At 43.7% G+C, this 17,969-nt stretch overlaps 1 long non-coding RNA gene across 2 annotated transcripts in view; it reads right to left on the reverse strand.

Annotated features, from left to right (window-relative positions):
- Positions 1–17,969, reverse strand: part of LOC139571608 (uncharacterized) — a 175,404-nt gene that overhangs the window by 52,779 nt on the left and 104,656 nt on the right. For both annotated transcript variants that reach the window (XR_011674325.1, XR_011674326.1), the window contains exon 2: positions 11,810–11,874. This is a non-coding gene — a long non-coding RNA (uncharacterized lncRNA). The remainder of the gene's footprint in view (positions 1–11,809; positions 11,875–17,969) is intronic.

Raw genomic sequence — 17,969 nt, forward strand, 5'->3', positions numbered from 1 at the left:
AACCACCTCACTCTCACAGTCTCACGTCAGAACTAGACGTTCATCCATGTTTATCAAATTTCGAAGTTGCTGCAAATGTCAAATATCGAGGTTAGGCATTAACTCCAAATGGTTAAGGTTTGGGATAGACTTAAAACAAAAACCTCAAAAACACCTTTCTATTGCTGGATTTGAACTTGCAACCTTAGGAATCAGAGGCAGATGCATCTTCCCATCCACCATCCCTCTCCACAACGCCTGAGCAAAACCTACTTGAAGGTAACAGTGCACACTGTTGCCCCTAGTGGCCAGTTTCCACATCATCTCCCAATGTCCTCAGACATGGATGGACTTGGAATACTGACCTATATCACGGGTGACCCGGCTGCACTCACACCTACAGTAGGCATGCACACAAGCCTGTCTGAACACAACACAGCCTCACCTCAGAACACAAGAAAGTCATCAATCTCCTCTCAGGGAGCATGTGGTGTTTCTCCAAATAAGAACCGCTGTCTACATGTAGTTTTCCTCTGAATATTGTTCTGGTGACACATACAAGCACTTACTACACTGTTAGAAAAACTGGTCCAAAGCATGACATCCACGACGCTCTGTGATGTTTTACTGTGTTAGGTGAAGCATGAAGGTATGTATCGGTTAGGGCTGCACGATATGGGCAGAACAGTTTAAGAGCTTGAGATTGAGATTTCATGCTTCACTGTGTCTTAAATTTAAAGATTTCAATTTAAATTGTGATTTAGATCAAAACACTTGGGTCGCCAGGATAGTGGGTTAATTCCCGAGAACGCCCATACATAACACATGACTAAGTCGCTATGGATACAAATGTCTACTAAATGTCATACACACTGAGTGTAGAAAAAATTAAGGACACCTGCTCTTTCCATGACATAGACTGTGCCCAAACTTTTGACTGGTACTGTATATATATATATATATATATATATATATATGAATCATAGAAATAGAAAGAGTATTCTTATTCTATATTTTGTGTTGTTTGTCATGACAATGAATAAAAAAGCATAGTGGTAGTTGTTGTGACAGGGTAGGAACCAACAGGTTGGTCAGTGTTTCCCAGGGGAACCTAATTACATTTGAATAGATGTTACATTTAGACAACGATTTTAGAATATGGTTTGCCTATTCCTCTCTGATTCAAACAAAATGCTGACACGACCACTGGTTGCAGCCTGTATTAGAGCTTATGTTTGCAAGTAAGATTTGTCCCCCTAGCTCCATAATCTGTGCTACCTGCATTTACCAGCTAGGTAGTTAGCAATTAGCATTAGCGTGAAGACTAACTAACTAGCGTTTTGCAACTATATGATACAGAACACGTGGATTAATATGAAGAAGCAACGTTGAAAGCAGCATTGTTCTTGTTTGTTGGCTGCATGCATTGGTCTTTAGCTACAGCTAACAGAAGCATGCAGACTAACTGAGCACGCCTGCTTGAGTTACAGAGTGCAGGGCTTGGTGTGTGGAGGAAGCAGCGGCAAGAAGAGAGAGAGGGAGACTGGCGAGAGAGGACAAACAGAGTAAATTATTTTAAAAAGGACCATACGCGCAGCTGAGTAGCGTTTCCAGTTGGTTGCTGGTTGACAGTGAAACGCATGAGAGAAGAACAATCCTGTGCCCCATCGCCATGGCGATGAGTCAACAGTGGGTGGGGATCACCGGGCTGACCCCGGGAGTCGTTAACGATTCATCCCCGTATCCGGCTCCCAAATGATTGGGCAAACAAGGAGCGCTTCAGGGTCAAAAGGCCCCAGGGCTCCGAGAGAGCCTGAGAGAGGAGCCAAGGGGTGAGATGCTGAAAGGCACACACAGCCCCTGGTGGAGGGGGGAGTGTGTGTGTGTGTGTGTGTGTGTGTGTGTGTGTGTGTGTGTGTGTGTGTGTGTGTGTGTGTGTGTGTGTGTGTGTGTGTGTGTGTGTGTGTGTGTGTGTGTGTGTGTGCACTCACGTGTGTGTGTGTGGAGGGAGCTCAGGAGCTGTGTCGATGCGGATGGTGACACCCACCCAGAATACATAGACCACCCTGCCTGATCACATCTCAAATGGCAGCTGCAGTACTGATCCACTGGTCACTGTCCTGTTGGATCTACAGTATGACTGTTAGTACAGGACTGACTGGATAGAATTCCACTGTGAACACTGATCTACAGTATGACTGTTAGTACAGGACTGACTGGATAGAATTCCACTGTGAACACTGATCTACAGTATGACTGTTAGTACAGGACTGACTAGATAGAATTCCACTGTGAACACTGATCTACAGTATGACTGTTAGTACAGGACTGACTAGATAGAATTCCACTGTGAACACTGATCTACAGTATGACTGTTAGTACAGGACTGACTAGATAGAATTCCACTGTGAACACTGTGAACACTGATCTACAGTATGACTGTTAGTACAGGACTGACTAGATAGAATTCCACTGTGAACACTGATCTACAGTATGACTGTTAGTACAGGACTGACTGGAGAGAATTCCACTGTGAACACTGATCTACAGTATGACTGTTAGTACAGGACTGACTGGAGAGAATTCCACTGTGAACACTGATCTACAGTATGACTGTTAGTACAGGACTGACTGGATAGAATTCCACTGTGAACACTGATCTACAGTATGACTGTTAGTACAGGACTGACTGGAGAGAATTCCACTGTGAACACTGATCTACAGTATGACTGTTAGTACAGGACTGACTAGATAGAATTCCACTGTGAACACTGATCTACAGTATGACTGTTAGTACAGGACTGACTAGATAGAATTCCACTGTGAACACTGATCTACAGTATGACTGTTAGTACAGGACTGACTAGATATAATTTCACTGTGAACACTGATTTACAGTATGACTGTTAGTACAGGACTGACTGGATAGAATTCCACTGTGAACACTGATCTACAGTATGACTTAGTACAGGACTGACTGGATAGAATTCCACTGTGAACACTGATCTACAGTATGACTGTTAGTACAGGACTGACTAGATAGAATTCCACTGTGAACACTGATCTACAGTATGACTGTTAGTACAGGACTGACTGGAGAGAATTCCACTGTGAACACTGATCTACAGTATGACTGTTAGTACAGGACTGACTGGATAGAATTCCACTGTGAACACTGATCTACAGTATGACTGTTAGTACAGGACTGACTGGAGAGAATTCCACTGTGAACACTGATCTACAGTATGACTGTTAGTACAGGACTGACTGGATAGAATTCCACTGTGAACACTGATCTACAGTATGACTGTTAGTACAGGACTGACTGGATAGAATTCCACTGTGAACACTGATCTACAGTATGACTGTTAGTACAGGACTGACTGGAGAGAATTCCACTGTGAACACTGATCTACAGTATGACTGTTAGTACAGGACTGACTAGATAGAATTCCACTGTGAACACTGATCTACAGTATGACTACTAGTACAGGACTGACTGGATAGAATTCCACTGTGAACACTGATCTACAGTATGACTGTTAGTACAGGACTGACTAGATAGAATTCCACTGTGAACACTGATCTACAGTATGACTGCTAGTACAGGACTGACTGGATAGAATTCCACTGTGAACACTGATCTACAGTATGACTGTTAGTACAGGACTGACTAGATAGAATTCCACTGTGAACACTGATCTACAGTATGACTGCTAGTACAGGACTGACTGGAGAGAATTCCACTGTGAACACTGATCTACAGTATGACTGTTAGTACAAGACTGACTGGATAGAATTCCACTGTGAACACTGATCTACAGTATGACTGCTAGTACAGGACTGACTGGAGAGAATTCCACTGTGAACACTGATCTACAGTATGAATGTTAGTACAAGACTGACTGGATAGAATTCCCCTGTCAACACTGATCTACAGTATGACTGTTAGTACAGGACTGACTGGATAGAATTCCACTGATCTACAGTATGACTGTTAGTACAGGACTGACTGGATAGAATTCCACTGTGAACACTGATCTACAGTATGACTGCTAGTACAGGACTGACTGGATAGAATTCCACTGTGAACACTGATCTACAGTATGACTGTTAGTACAGGACTGACTGGATAGAATTCCACTGATCTACAGTATGACTGTTAGTACAGGACTGACTGGATAGAATTCCACTGTGAACACTGATCTACAGTATGACTGCTAGTACAGGACTGACTGGATAGAATTCCACTGTGAACACTGATCTACAGTATGACTGTTAGTACAGGACTGACTGGATAGAATTCCACTGTCAACACTGATCTACAGTATGACTGTTAGTACAGGACTGACTAGATAAAATTCCACTGTGAACACTGATCTACAGTATGACTGCTAGTACAGGACTGACTGGATAGAATTCCACTGTGAACACTGATCTACAGTATGACTGTTAGTACAGGACTGACTGGATAGAATTCCACTGTCAACACTGATCTACAGTATGACTGTTAGTACAGGACTGACTGGTTAGAATTCCACTGTGAACACTGATCTACAGTATGACTGTTAGTACAGGACTGACTGGATAGAATTCCACTGTGAACACTGATCTACAGTATGACTGCTAGTACAAGACTGACTGGATAGAATTCCACTGTGAACACTGATCTACAGTATGACTGTTAGTACAGGACTGACTGGATAGAATTCCACTGTGAACACTGATCTACAGTATGACTGTTAGTACAGGACTGACTGGATAGAATTCCACTGTGAACACTGATCTACAGTATGACTGTTAGTACAGGACTGACTGGATAGAATTCCACTGTGAACACTGATCTACAGTATGACTGTTAGTACAGGACTGACTGGAGAGAATTCCACTGTGAACACTGATCTACAGTATGACTGTTAGTACAGGACTGACTAGATAGAATTCCACTGTGAACACTGATCTACAGTATGACTGTTAGTACAGGACTGACTAGATAGAATTCCACTGTGAACACTGATCTACAGTATGACTGTTAGTACAGGACTGACTAGATATAATTTCACTGTGAACACTGATTTACAGTATGACTGTTAGTACAGGACTGACTGGATAGAATTCCACTGTGAACACTGATCTACAGTATGACTTAGTACAGGACTGACTGGATAGAATTCCACTGTGAACACTGATCTACAGTATGACTGTTAGTACAGGACTGACTAGATAGAATTCCACTGTGAACACTGATCTACAGTATGACTGTTAGTACAGGACTGACTGGAGAGAATTCCACTGTGAACACTGATCTACAGTATGACTGTTAGTACAGGACTGACTGGATAGAATTCCACTGTGAACACTGATCTACAGTATGACTGTTAGTACAGGACTGACTGGAGAGAATTCCACTGTGAACACTGATCTACAGTATGACTGTTAGTACAGGACTGACTGGATAGAATTCCACTGTGAACACTGATCTACAGTATGACTGTTAGTACAGGACTGACTGGATAGAATTCCACTGTGAACACTGATCTACAGTATGACTGTTAGTACAGGACTGACTGGAGAGAATTCCACTGTGAACACTGATCTACAGTATGACTGTTAGTACAGGACTGACTAGATAGAATTCCACTGTGAACACTGATCTACAGTATGACTACTAGTACAGGACTGACTGGATAGAATTCCACTGTGAACACTGATCTACAGTATGACTGTTAGTACAGGACTGACTAGATAGAATTCCACTGTGAACACTGATCTACAGTATGACTGCTAGTACAGGACTGACTGGATAGAATTCCACTGTGAACACTGATCTACAGTATGACTGTTAGTACAGGACTGACTAGATAGAATTCCACTGTGAACACTGATCTACAGTATGACTGCTAGTACAGGACTGACTGGAGAGAATTCCACTGTGAACACTGATCTACAGTATGACTGTTAGTACAAGACTGACTGGATAGAATTCCACTGTGAACACTGATCTACAGTATGACTGCTAGTACAGGACTGACTGGAGAGAATTCCACTGTGAACACTGATCTACAGTATGAATGTTAGTACAAGACTGACTGGATAGAATTCCCCTGTCAACACTGATCTACAGTATGACTGTTAGTACAGGACTGACTGGATAGAATTCCACTGATCTACAGTATGACTGTTAGTACAGGACTGACTGGATAGAATTCCACTGTGAACACTGATCTACAGTATGACTGCTAGTACAGGACTGACTGGATAGAATTCCACTGTGAACACTGATCTACAGTATGACTGTTAGTACAGGACTGACTGGATAGAATTCCACTGATCTACAGTATGACTGTTAGTACAGGACTGACTGGATAGAATTCCACTGTGAACACTGATCTACAGTATGACTGCTAGTACAGGACTGACTGGATAGAATTCCACTGTGAACACTGATCTACAGTATGACTGTTAGTACAGGACTGACTGGATAGAATTCCACTGTCAACACTGATCTACAGTATGACTGTTAGTACAGGACTGACTAGATAAAATTCCACTGTGAACACTGATCTACAGTATGACTGCTAGTACAGGACTGACTGGATAGAATTCCACTGTGAACACTGATCTACAGTATGACTGTTAGTACAGGACTGACTGGATAGAATTCCACTGTCAACACTGATCTACAGTATGACTGTTAGTACAGGACTGACTGGTTAGAATTCCACTGTGAACACTGATCTACAGTATGACTGTTAGTACAGGACTGACTGGATAGAATTCCACTGTGAACACTGATCTACAGTATGACTGCTAGTACAAGACTGACTGGATAGAATTCCACTGTGAACACTGATCTACAGTATGACTGTTAGTACAGGACTGACTGGATAGAATTCCACTGTGAACACTGATCTACAGTATGACTGTTAGTACAGGACTGACTGGATAGAATTCCACTGTGAACACTGATCTACAGTATGACTGTTAGTACAGGACTGACTGGATAGAATTCCACTGTGAACACTGATCTACAGTATGACTGTTAGTACAGGACTGACTGGATAGAATTCCACTGTGAACACTGATCTACAGTATGACTGTTAGTACAGGACTGACTGGAGAGAATTCCACTGTGAACACTGATCTACAGTATGACTGTTAGTACAGGACTGACTAGATAGAATTCCACTGTGAACACTGATCTACAGTATGACTGCTAGTACAGGACTGACTGGATAGAATTCCACTGTGAACACTGATCTACAGTATGACTGTTAGTACAGGACTGACTAGATAGAATTCCACTGTGAACACTGATCTACAGTATGACTGTTAGTACAGGACTGACTGGATAGAATTCCACTGTCAACACTGATCTACAGTATGACTGTTAGTACAGGACTGACTGGTTAGAATTCCACTGTGAACACTGATCTACAGTATGACTGTTAGTACAGGACTGACTGGATAGAATTCCACTGTGAACACTGATCTACAGTATGACTGCTAGTACAAGACTGACTGGATAGAATTCCACTGTGAACACTGATCTACAGTATGACTGTTAGTACAGGACTGACTAGATAGAATTCCACTGTGAACACTGATCTACAGTATGACTGCTAGTACAGGACTGACTGGAGAGAATTCCACTGTGAACACTGATCTACAGTATGACTGTTAGTACAAGACTGACTGGATAGAATTCCACTGTGAACACTGATCTACAGTATGACTGCTAGTACAGGACTGACTGGAGAGAATTCCACTGTGAACACTGATCTACAGTATGAATGTTAGTACAAGACTGACTGGATAGAATTCCCCTGTCAACACTGATCTACAGTATGACTGTTAGTACAGGACTGACTGGATAGAATTCCACTGATCTACAGTATGACTGTTAGTACAGGACTGACTGGATAGAATTCCACTGTGAACACTGATCTACAGTATGACTGCTAGTACAGGACTGACTGGATAGAATTCCACTGTGAACACTGATCTACAGTATGACTGTTAGTACAGGACTGACTGGATAGAATTCCACTGTCAACACTGATCTACAGTATGACTGTTAGTACAGGACTGACTAGATAAAATTCCACTGTGAACACTGATCTACAGTATGACTGCTAGTACAGGACTGACTGGATAGAATTCCACTGTGAACACTGATCTACAGTATGACTGTTAGTACAGGACTGACTGGATAGAATTCCACTGTCAACACTGATCTACAGTATGACTGTTAGTACAGGACTGACTGGTTAGAATTCCACTGTGAACACTGATCTACAGTATGACTGTTAGTACAGGACTGACTGGATAGAATTCCACTGTGAACACTGATCTACAGTATGACTGCTAGTACAAGACTGACTGGATAGAATTCCACTGTGAACACTGATCTACAGTATGACTGTTAGTACAGGACTGACTGGATAGAATTCCACTGTGAACACTGATCTACAGTATGACTGTTAGTACAGGACTGACTGGATAGAATTCCACTGTGAACACTGATCTACAGTATGACTGTTAGTACAGGACTGACTGGATAGAATTCCACTGTGAACACTGATCTACAGTATGACTGTTAGTACAGGACTGACTGGATAGAATTCCACTGTGAACACTGATCTACAGTATGACTGTTAGTACAGGACTGACTGGAGAGAATTCCACTGTGAACACTGATCTACAGTATGACTGTTAGTACAGGACTGACTAGATAGAATTCCACTGTGAACACTGATCTACAGTATGACTGCTAGTACAGGACTGACTGGATAGAATTCCACTGTGAACACTGATCTACAGTATGACTGTTAGTACAGGACTGACTAGATAGAATTCCACTGTGAACACTGATCTACAGTATGACTGCTAGTACAGGACTGACTGGATAGAATTCCACTGTGAACACTGATCTACAGTATGACTGTTAGTACAGGACTGACTAGATAGAATTCCACTGTGAACACTGATCTACAGTATGACTGCTAGTACAGGACTGACTGGAGAGAATTCCACTGTGAACACTGATCTACAGTATGACTGTTAGTACAAGACTGACTGGATAGAATTCCACTGTGAACACTGATCTACAGTATGACTGCTAGTACAGGACTGACTGGAGAGAATTCCACTGTGAACACTGATCTACAGTATGACTGTTAGTACAAGACTGACTGGATAGAATTCCACTGTCAACACTGATCTACAGTATGACTGTTAGTACAGGACTGACTGGATAGAATTCCACTGATCTACAGTATGACTGTTAGTACAGGACTGACTGGATAGAATTCCACTGTGAACACTGATCTACAGTATGACTGCTAGTACAAGACTGACTGGATAGAATTCCACTGTGAACACTGATCTACAGTATGACTGTTAGTACAGGACTGACTGGATAGAATTCCACTGTGAACACTGATCTACAGTATGACTGTTAGTACAGGACTGACTGGATAGAATTCCACTGTGAACACTGATCTACAGTATGACTGCTAGTACAGGACTGACTGGATAGAATTCCACTGTGAACACTGATCTACAGTATGACTGTTAGTACAGGACTGACTGGATAGAATTCCACTGTGAACACTGATCTACAGTATGACTGTTAGTACAGGACTGACTAGATAGAATTCCACTGTGAACACTGATCTACAGTATGACTGTTAATACAGGACTGACTGGATAGAATTCCACTGTGAACACTGATCTACAGTATGACTGTTAGTACAGGACTGACTGGATAGAATTCCACTGTGAACACTGATCTACAGTATGACTGTTAGTACAAGACTGACTGGATAGAATTCCACTGTCAACACTGATCTACAGTATGACTGTTAGTACAGGACTGACTAGATAGAATTCCACTGTGAACACTGATCTACAGTATGACTGTTAGTACAGGACTGACTGGAGAGAATTCCACTGTGAACACTGATCTACAGTATGACTGTTAGTACAAGACTGACTGGATAGAATTCCACTGATCTACAGTATGACTGTTAGTACAGGACTGACTGGATAGAATTCCACTGTGGACACTGATCTACAGTATGACTGTTAGTACAGGACTGACTGGATAGAATTCCACTGTGAACACTGATCTACAGTATGACTGTTAGTACAGGACTGACTGGATAGAATTCCACTGTGAACACTGATCTACAGTATGACTGCTAGTACAGGACTGACTAGATAGAATTCCACTGTGAACACTGATCTACAGTATGACTGTTAGTACAGGACTGACTGGATAGAATTCCACTGTCAACACTGATCTACAGTATGACTGTTAGTACAGGACTGACTGGATAGAATTATACTGTGAACACTGTACAGTAGTCCTTCATACAGTAGTCCTACAGCCCAGTCACATTATACAGTCAGTACACTAGTCCTACAGCCCAGTCACACTATACAGTCAGTACAGTAGTCCTACAGCCCAGTCACAATATGCAGTCAGTACAGTAGTCCTACAGCCCAGTTACACTATACAGTCAATACAGTAGTCCTACAGCCCAGTCACAATATACAGTCAGTACAGTAGTCCTACAGCCCAGTCACAATATACAGTCAGTACAGTAGTCCTACAGCCCAGTCACAATATACAGTCAGTACAGTAGTCCTACAGCCCAGTTACACTATACAGTCAATACAGTAGTCCTACAGCCCAGTTACACTATAAAGTCAGTACAGTAGTCCTACAGCCCAGTCACATTATACTGGGCACAGTCATCAATTGAAAGTCAATTTTTTTATTTACATTTGGTTGAGTTGTCAACTAACGTGAATTCAATGTGAAATTATTTAAAAAATATCACCATGACTTTGGATTTAGGTTAAAGTTTGTTGAAAAAAAATACAAAATTCGTTTACATTAATGACTATTTGCAAATCAAATCAGTTTTCCACGTTGTTTCAACGTCATCACGTTGAAATGTTTTGTAGGAAATGATGTGGAAACAACGTTGATCCAACCAGTTTTTGTCCAGTGGGCGAATTGGTGGCTGAAACACCTCAATAGCCAACAGTTTAGTGCTTCAGTGCTGGCTGCTGCTCTGCAATTAAAAGGTTGGCTTCAAATGCTGTCTTTGGTATTTGCAGTGAGATTGACAGTGTCTTTTAAACGCAGGTCAAGTACGTTGAGCGTTTAGGAGAACTACACAAGGTGATCTTTGGCACGGCGACAACTATTACCACCATAGCTTTGTTCACATCCAGATCCTGTGGAATGCCTCGAAAAGAATTAAACCTCAAAACTATCTGAGCAGTCGAGAGCTCTATCATTGATTTTATTAAAAAAGGCCCTTACTGGCAGGAAAACGATTGGTATTAAAACAAGTTAAATAGTTAATAGCATTTGGCGAACAATTATGCCTAGAGCAAAGTATGAGTTGCGTCAGTAGTGAGGTTTTTATAAGCCTAAACCCCAGTAACACTCTAATCCGTTGGCATCCGCCCCATTCCTATCCTACAGTTAGAAACACTTCAGAACATTAGGGGGAGCTTGTCAGAGAAGTGGCTCTGGGAGAAACTGCTAAACAACTGCAGAACAACACACCAACAACATCCATGACAGCTTGGGGTGAAAGGTGGCCGGGTCAGCCAAAGTGCAGCCGTAGTTGGTCTGGTTCCTAGGCTACAGTGAGGGAGAAACTTCAGAAAGTAGACCCACACATGGTCACATGGTCAGAGGTTGTAAGGTATACACAGCTGAGCTCTACAGACCATAACTCTGACACTGGAACACCACAAGCAAACTGACACCGTTTGTAACCACTCTGGAAACATATATACTCACCACAAGAAGCCCTGTGAATCCACCAGAAGTCGTCTCATTCCCGATTCCAGGAATTTTGATTCCGTCTGTAGGCAAAAAAGAATTTAAAAAAATTGGGAAAACGTCACATATTTGACTGGTTTTACAGTAACACAGTGCCAATGGCCAACACACCAACAGTATTGGGTAACAGCACTATACTGCATATGTGCTTAATTCTCCACATTGAAATGTATTCAGCTGGGCTCTTTCTGGCAGATTTGTGGTGAACTAAATAAGCTAAAGGGGACGGGGCTGGAATGGGATTCGAACCCGCAACCCACAGGACCAGGGTCCAGAGCGACTACCATTTCACTAAAGAGCAGAGCAGAACCGCTTGACAACCACGGGTTGATGACCGTGGAACTGTGCCTTCCACCAATATCCCCTTTAGACCTGTGTTCAGAAATCTGGGCTTGATTGAGAATGTCCGGATGAAAGCAATTAAATAGTTCCAAACATGCAAATGTGACTATTCCATTGGTTCCATTGCCCAATCAAGCATTGATAAGATTTCCAATGCTATTTGAAGGTCTGGTCACTCCCGACACCAGAGTATCACAACCCACTGAAATGATGTTAACCTATTTTAGGTCTTGTGTCATTCAGGGACACAGAGGCAAAACACATCGTCAATAAGAAGCTTTGCTTCAGTCATAGTTATACGGGTATATACTCCAAAGGGACTCCAAAGGGAACACACACACACACACACACACACACACACACACACACACACACACACACACACACACACACACACACACACACACACACACACACACACACACACACACACACACACACACACACACACACACACACACACACACACACACACACACACACACACACACACACACACACACACACAATCCACAATTCAAATCCCAACAAACATTTCACTGATTGACTGGCTGGTGCTCTGAACAGGGCTGACTGGCTGGTTCTCTGAATAGGGCTGACTGGCTGGTTCTCTGAACAGGGCTGACTGGCTGGTTCTCTGAACAGGGCTGACTGGCTGGTTCTCCGAACAGGGCTGACTGGCTGGTTCTCTGAACAGGGCTGACTGGCTGGTTCTCCGAACAGGGCTGACTGGCTGGTTCTCCGAACAGGGCTGAGTGGCTGGTTCTCCGAACAGGGCTGAGTGGCTGGTTCTCCGAACAGGGCTGAGTGGCTGGTTCTCCGAACAGGGCTGACTGGCTGGTTCTCTGAACTGGGCTGACTGGCTGGTTCTCTGAACAGGGCTGACTGGCTGGTTCTCTGAACAGGGCTGACTGGCTGGTTCTCCGAACAGGGCTGAGTGGCTGGTTCTCCGAACAGGGCTGACTGGCTGGTTCTCCGAACAGGGCTGACTGGCTGGTTCTCTGAACAGGGCTGACTGGCTGGTTCTCTGAACAGGGCTGACTGGCTGGTTCTCTGAACAGGGCTGACTGGCTGGTTCTCTGAACAGGGCTGACTGGCTGGATCTCTGAACAGGGCTGACTGGCTGGTTCTCCGAACAGGGCTGACTGGCTGGTTCTCTGAACAGGGCTGACTGGCTGGTTCTCTGAACAGGGCTGACTGGCTGGTTCTCTGAACAGGGCTGACTGGCTGGTTCTCTGAACAGGGCTGACTGGCTGGTTCTCTGAACAGGGCTGACTGGCTGGTTCTCTGAACAGGGCTGACTGGCTGGATCTCTGAACAGGGCTGACTGGCTGGTTCTCCGAACAGGGCTGACTGGCTGGTTCTCTGAACAGGGCTGACTGGCTGGTTCTCTGAACATAACTGACTGGCTGGTTCTCTGAACATAACTGACTGGCTGGTTCTCTGAACAGGACTGACTGGCTGGTGCTCTGAACAGGGCTGACTGGCTGGTTCTCTGAACAGGGCTGACTGGCTGGTTCTACGAACAGGGCTGACTGGCTGGTTCTCCGAACAGAGCTGACTGGCTGGTTCTCCGAACAGGGCTGACTGGCTGGTTCTCTGAACAGGGCTGACTGGCTGGTTCTCTGAACAGGGCTGACTGGCTGGTTCTCCAAACATAGCTGACTGGCTGGTTCTCCGAACAGGGCTGACTGGCTGGTTCTCTGAACAGGGCTGACTGGCTGGTTCTCTGAACAGGGCTGACTGGCTGGTTCTCTGAACAGGACTGACTGGCTTGTTCTCTGAACAGGACGTGATCACAGAGGAGACCTTACCCTCCACCCAGTCCTCCTCTACTCCCCACGTCAGAACACAGTGTTTTAATAAACAGCAGTGAAGCATGTCCTTCCTTTACTTGTAATTAGGGCTCTGTCTATTTAATCCCTCCCCAACAAATCTCACAAATGAGAAACACAACCTGGAGTCCATTTATTTTCGGTGCATGGATGGATGGGTGTTATTAAGAGAGGGAGGCAGAAAGAGAGTGAGAGAGAGAGAGAGAGAGAGAGAGAGAGACTCCACTAGCTCTCACAAACACACTTATTACAATAAAAATACCAAATGTGGAGAGTCACTTCTCTGTTTCGACAAGGGAGTTTGGGGCAAACCATTTGGCCAGAGGCAGGGTTCTATATTTAGAATATGTCCTAAAATGAAAAGCGCGTTGAAAGACTGGCCTGGGAGAAGGCTTTCTCCTCCCTGTTGGTGACTTCAGTGGTCCGGTCTGCGTCACTTGTGACGAAATACTCACCATATAACATCTCTCCTCAGATACTCTCAGTACATCAGGAAGCAGAGCCAGTATCACGTCCGTACCTAATGGCTCCACATTCCAGACCCCAATCCAAATCACTGTTTCAGTGAAAAACAAGGCCCTTTAGACTGTCATTCTAACTTTCAGAGTTAGAGGATATAGTATGGGTCAAACCAGCATTCACAATGTTATTTTTCAAAAAGGAAAAGCCTGGTGTTGGCATACACAAATCAAGAGTTTCTGACATGTAATGGTAGCAACAATAGTCAATGCTGAAATAATATGTTATTGTGTCAAAGAGGGGGTGCTTATATTTGTCCTGTTGACACATGTTCAGATGTGTTACCTGTACAAGTGTGTGGTGAAATGAAATGTTTTGCATATCCCATCCCCCGGAGACACCTAGGAGAGACACAGCATGGGATCAGCCATTTAGGGTTCACTACACTGCTAAAGGCAGTCGGCCTGGGGATTCAAACTGGTAACCTTCCGGTTTCTGGCCCAACACTCTAACTGCTGTGTGTGTGTGTGTGTGTGTGTGTGTGTGTGTGTGTGTGTGTGTGTGTGTGTGTGTGTGTGTGTGTGTGTTGCTGTCCTTGTCTATCCTTCTCCTCCCTGTCTGTGTGTGGCAGGCTGGGGAGGATGCCTCGGGGCCAGGCTGAGGAGGTAATGGGGAAACAGTCCTAACCAACTCTAAGCTCTAGTCTAAAGCAGGAACCTATCCCTTACTGTAACTAAAACAGACTGATAAACACAGATGATGTCAGGGATTACACCCCGAAGAAACCATCACGGATGGGTGGGAGACCGCCGACAGGACAGGTAACCACATGGCGACAGAGGAGAAATGCCAATGATGTACCCGATTTGAGAGAAGAGAGAGGATGGAGTTGAGAGAGAATGATAACATGTTTCTTCAGTGAACAGCACCCTCTAGAGCAGTACCCTCCACCCTTCATACCCTGCATCTCTCTGTCCCTGTACCCTCCACCCTCCATACCCTGCATCTCTCTGTCCCTGTACCCTCCACCCTCCAACTAACATTTAGCGGCCGCTGCCAACATACTGACTCAACTCCAGCCACTTTAAAAATGGGAATTGATGGAAATTATGTAAAAATGTACCACTAGCCACTTTAAACAATGCCACTTAATATAATGTTTACATACCCTACATTACCCATCTCATATGTATATGTATATACTGTACTCTATATCATCTACTGCATCTTGCCATCTTTATGTAATACATGTACCACTAGCCACTTTAAACTATGCCACTTTATGTTTACATACCCTTCAGTACTCATCTCATATGTATATACCGTACTCTATACCATCTACTGCATCTTGCCTATGCCGTTCTGTACCATCACTCATTCATATAAAGATCCCATGGCACTTATCGTAAGAGTAGGGGTGTTAACCCTGGTGTCCTGGCTAAATTCCCAATCTGGCCCTCAACCATCACGGTCACCTAATAATCCCCAGTTTACAATTGGCTCATTCATCCCCCTCCTCTCCCCTGTAACTATTCCCCAGGTCGTTGCTGCAAATGAGAACGTGTTCTCAGTCAACTTACCTGGTAAAATAACGGTAAAATAAAAAAAAAATAAAAAAAAATATCTTTATGTACATATTCTTTATCCCTTTACACTTGTGTGTATAAGGTAGTAGTTGTGGAATTTGTTAGGTTAGATTACTTGTTGTTATTACTGCATTGTCGGAACTAGAAGCACAAGCATTTCGCTACACTCGCATTAACATCTGCTAACCATGTGTATGTGACTAATAAAATTTGATTTGATTTGATTTGATCTCTGTCCCTCTACCCTCCACCCTCCATACCCTGCATCTCTCTGTCCCTCTACCCTCCAACCGTCATACCCTGCATCTCTCTGCCCCTTTACCCTCCACCCTCCATACCCTGCATCTCTCTGTCCCTCTACCCTCCACCCTCCATACCCTGCATCTCTCTGTCCCTCTACCCTCCACCCTCCATACCCTGCATCCCCCTGTCCCTCTACCCTCCACCCTTCATCTCTCTGTCCCTCTACCCTCCACCCTCCATACACTGCATCTCTCTGTCCCTCTACCCTCCACCCTTCATACCCTGCATCTCTCTGTCCCTCTACCCTCCACCCTCCATACCCTGCATCTCTCTGTCCCTCTACCCTCCACCCTTCATACCCTGCATCTCTCTGTCCCTGTACCCTCCACCCTTCATACCCTGCATCTCTCTGTCCCTCTACCCTCCACCCTTCATACCCTGCATCTCTCTGTCCCTGTACCCTCCACCCTTCATACCCTGCATCTCTCTGTCCCTCTACCCTCCACCCTTCATACCCTGCATCTCTCTGTCCCTCTACCCTCCACCTTCAAGGTAAGGTAGGCCAGCCACTACTGCAAAGAGATGGTCTGGCCAACGATACGCCTGTGACCCACAACCACAGCACTGGTGTAGAAAGCAGCACATACTTCACTTAGTTTATATTGTTCTGTCTCTCTCTCTCTGTGTGTGTGTGTGTGTCTCTCTGTCCCTTCCTCAGGTTAAACCACTATGTTCCACAACCTCAAAGGAATGCTTTGAACATTATAGAGGCTGATTTAAAACAATATAAACCCATTGGATGATAGTCTAGTATACAGGCCTGAATAACCATATATTCCGTGGCATTTCAACACAGGACAACAAGGCAGGAGGCACAAAGCATTGTACTAGAGTAAAGACGTGAAGCAGCTGTAGGCCAACACATAAACCCGGCCATGAACACAACACAGTTAGTGTGACTGTCCTCTCCTCTATTATTCCACTTATACAACTGGACACGGTGGTGCTGCAACATGTATTCTGGAGATTAGTAGCACGTTGGAAATCCATATTCTGATGAGCTTTTTAGACTTTCCCAACGTTTTATACCTTTTTTCCATTGCATGTGACTCGTGCACATTAAAGTAGCACTTAATCACGCTGGCATAAGACGTGGAATTGGGCTCTTGGTATAAACTAAAGCAAAAAGAAAATGTGACCTTTTTCAAAATGAAAAAATGAAAAAATATATTTGAAATAACTGAATTAGAGTAAGGGCTCAATTCAATCAAATACTACCACTACCACTACTACTACTACTACTACTGCTACTACCAGTAATACTACTACTACCACTAATACTACTACTACTACTACTACTACCACTAATACTACTACTACTACTACTACTACTACCAGTAATACTACTACTACTACTACCAGTAATACTACTACCAGTAATACTACTACTACTACTACTACCAGTAATACTACTACTACTACTACTACTACTACTACTACTACCAGTAATACTACTACTACCACTGCTACTACTACTACCAGTAATACTACTACTACTACTACCAGTAATACTACTACTACTACTAATAGTACTATTACTAATACTACTATTACTAATACTACTACTACTACTACCAATAACAATACTACTAC

The sequence above is a fragment of the Salvelinus alpinus genome, chromosome 1 (assembly GCF_045679555.1).
Source record: "Salvelinus alpinus chromosome 1, SLU_Salpinus.1, whole genome shotgun sequence".
Lineage (NCBI taxonomy): Eukaryota > Metazoa > Chordata > Actinopteri > Salmoniformes > Salmonidae > Salvelinus > Salvelinus alpinus.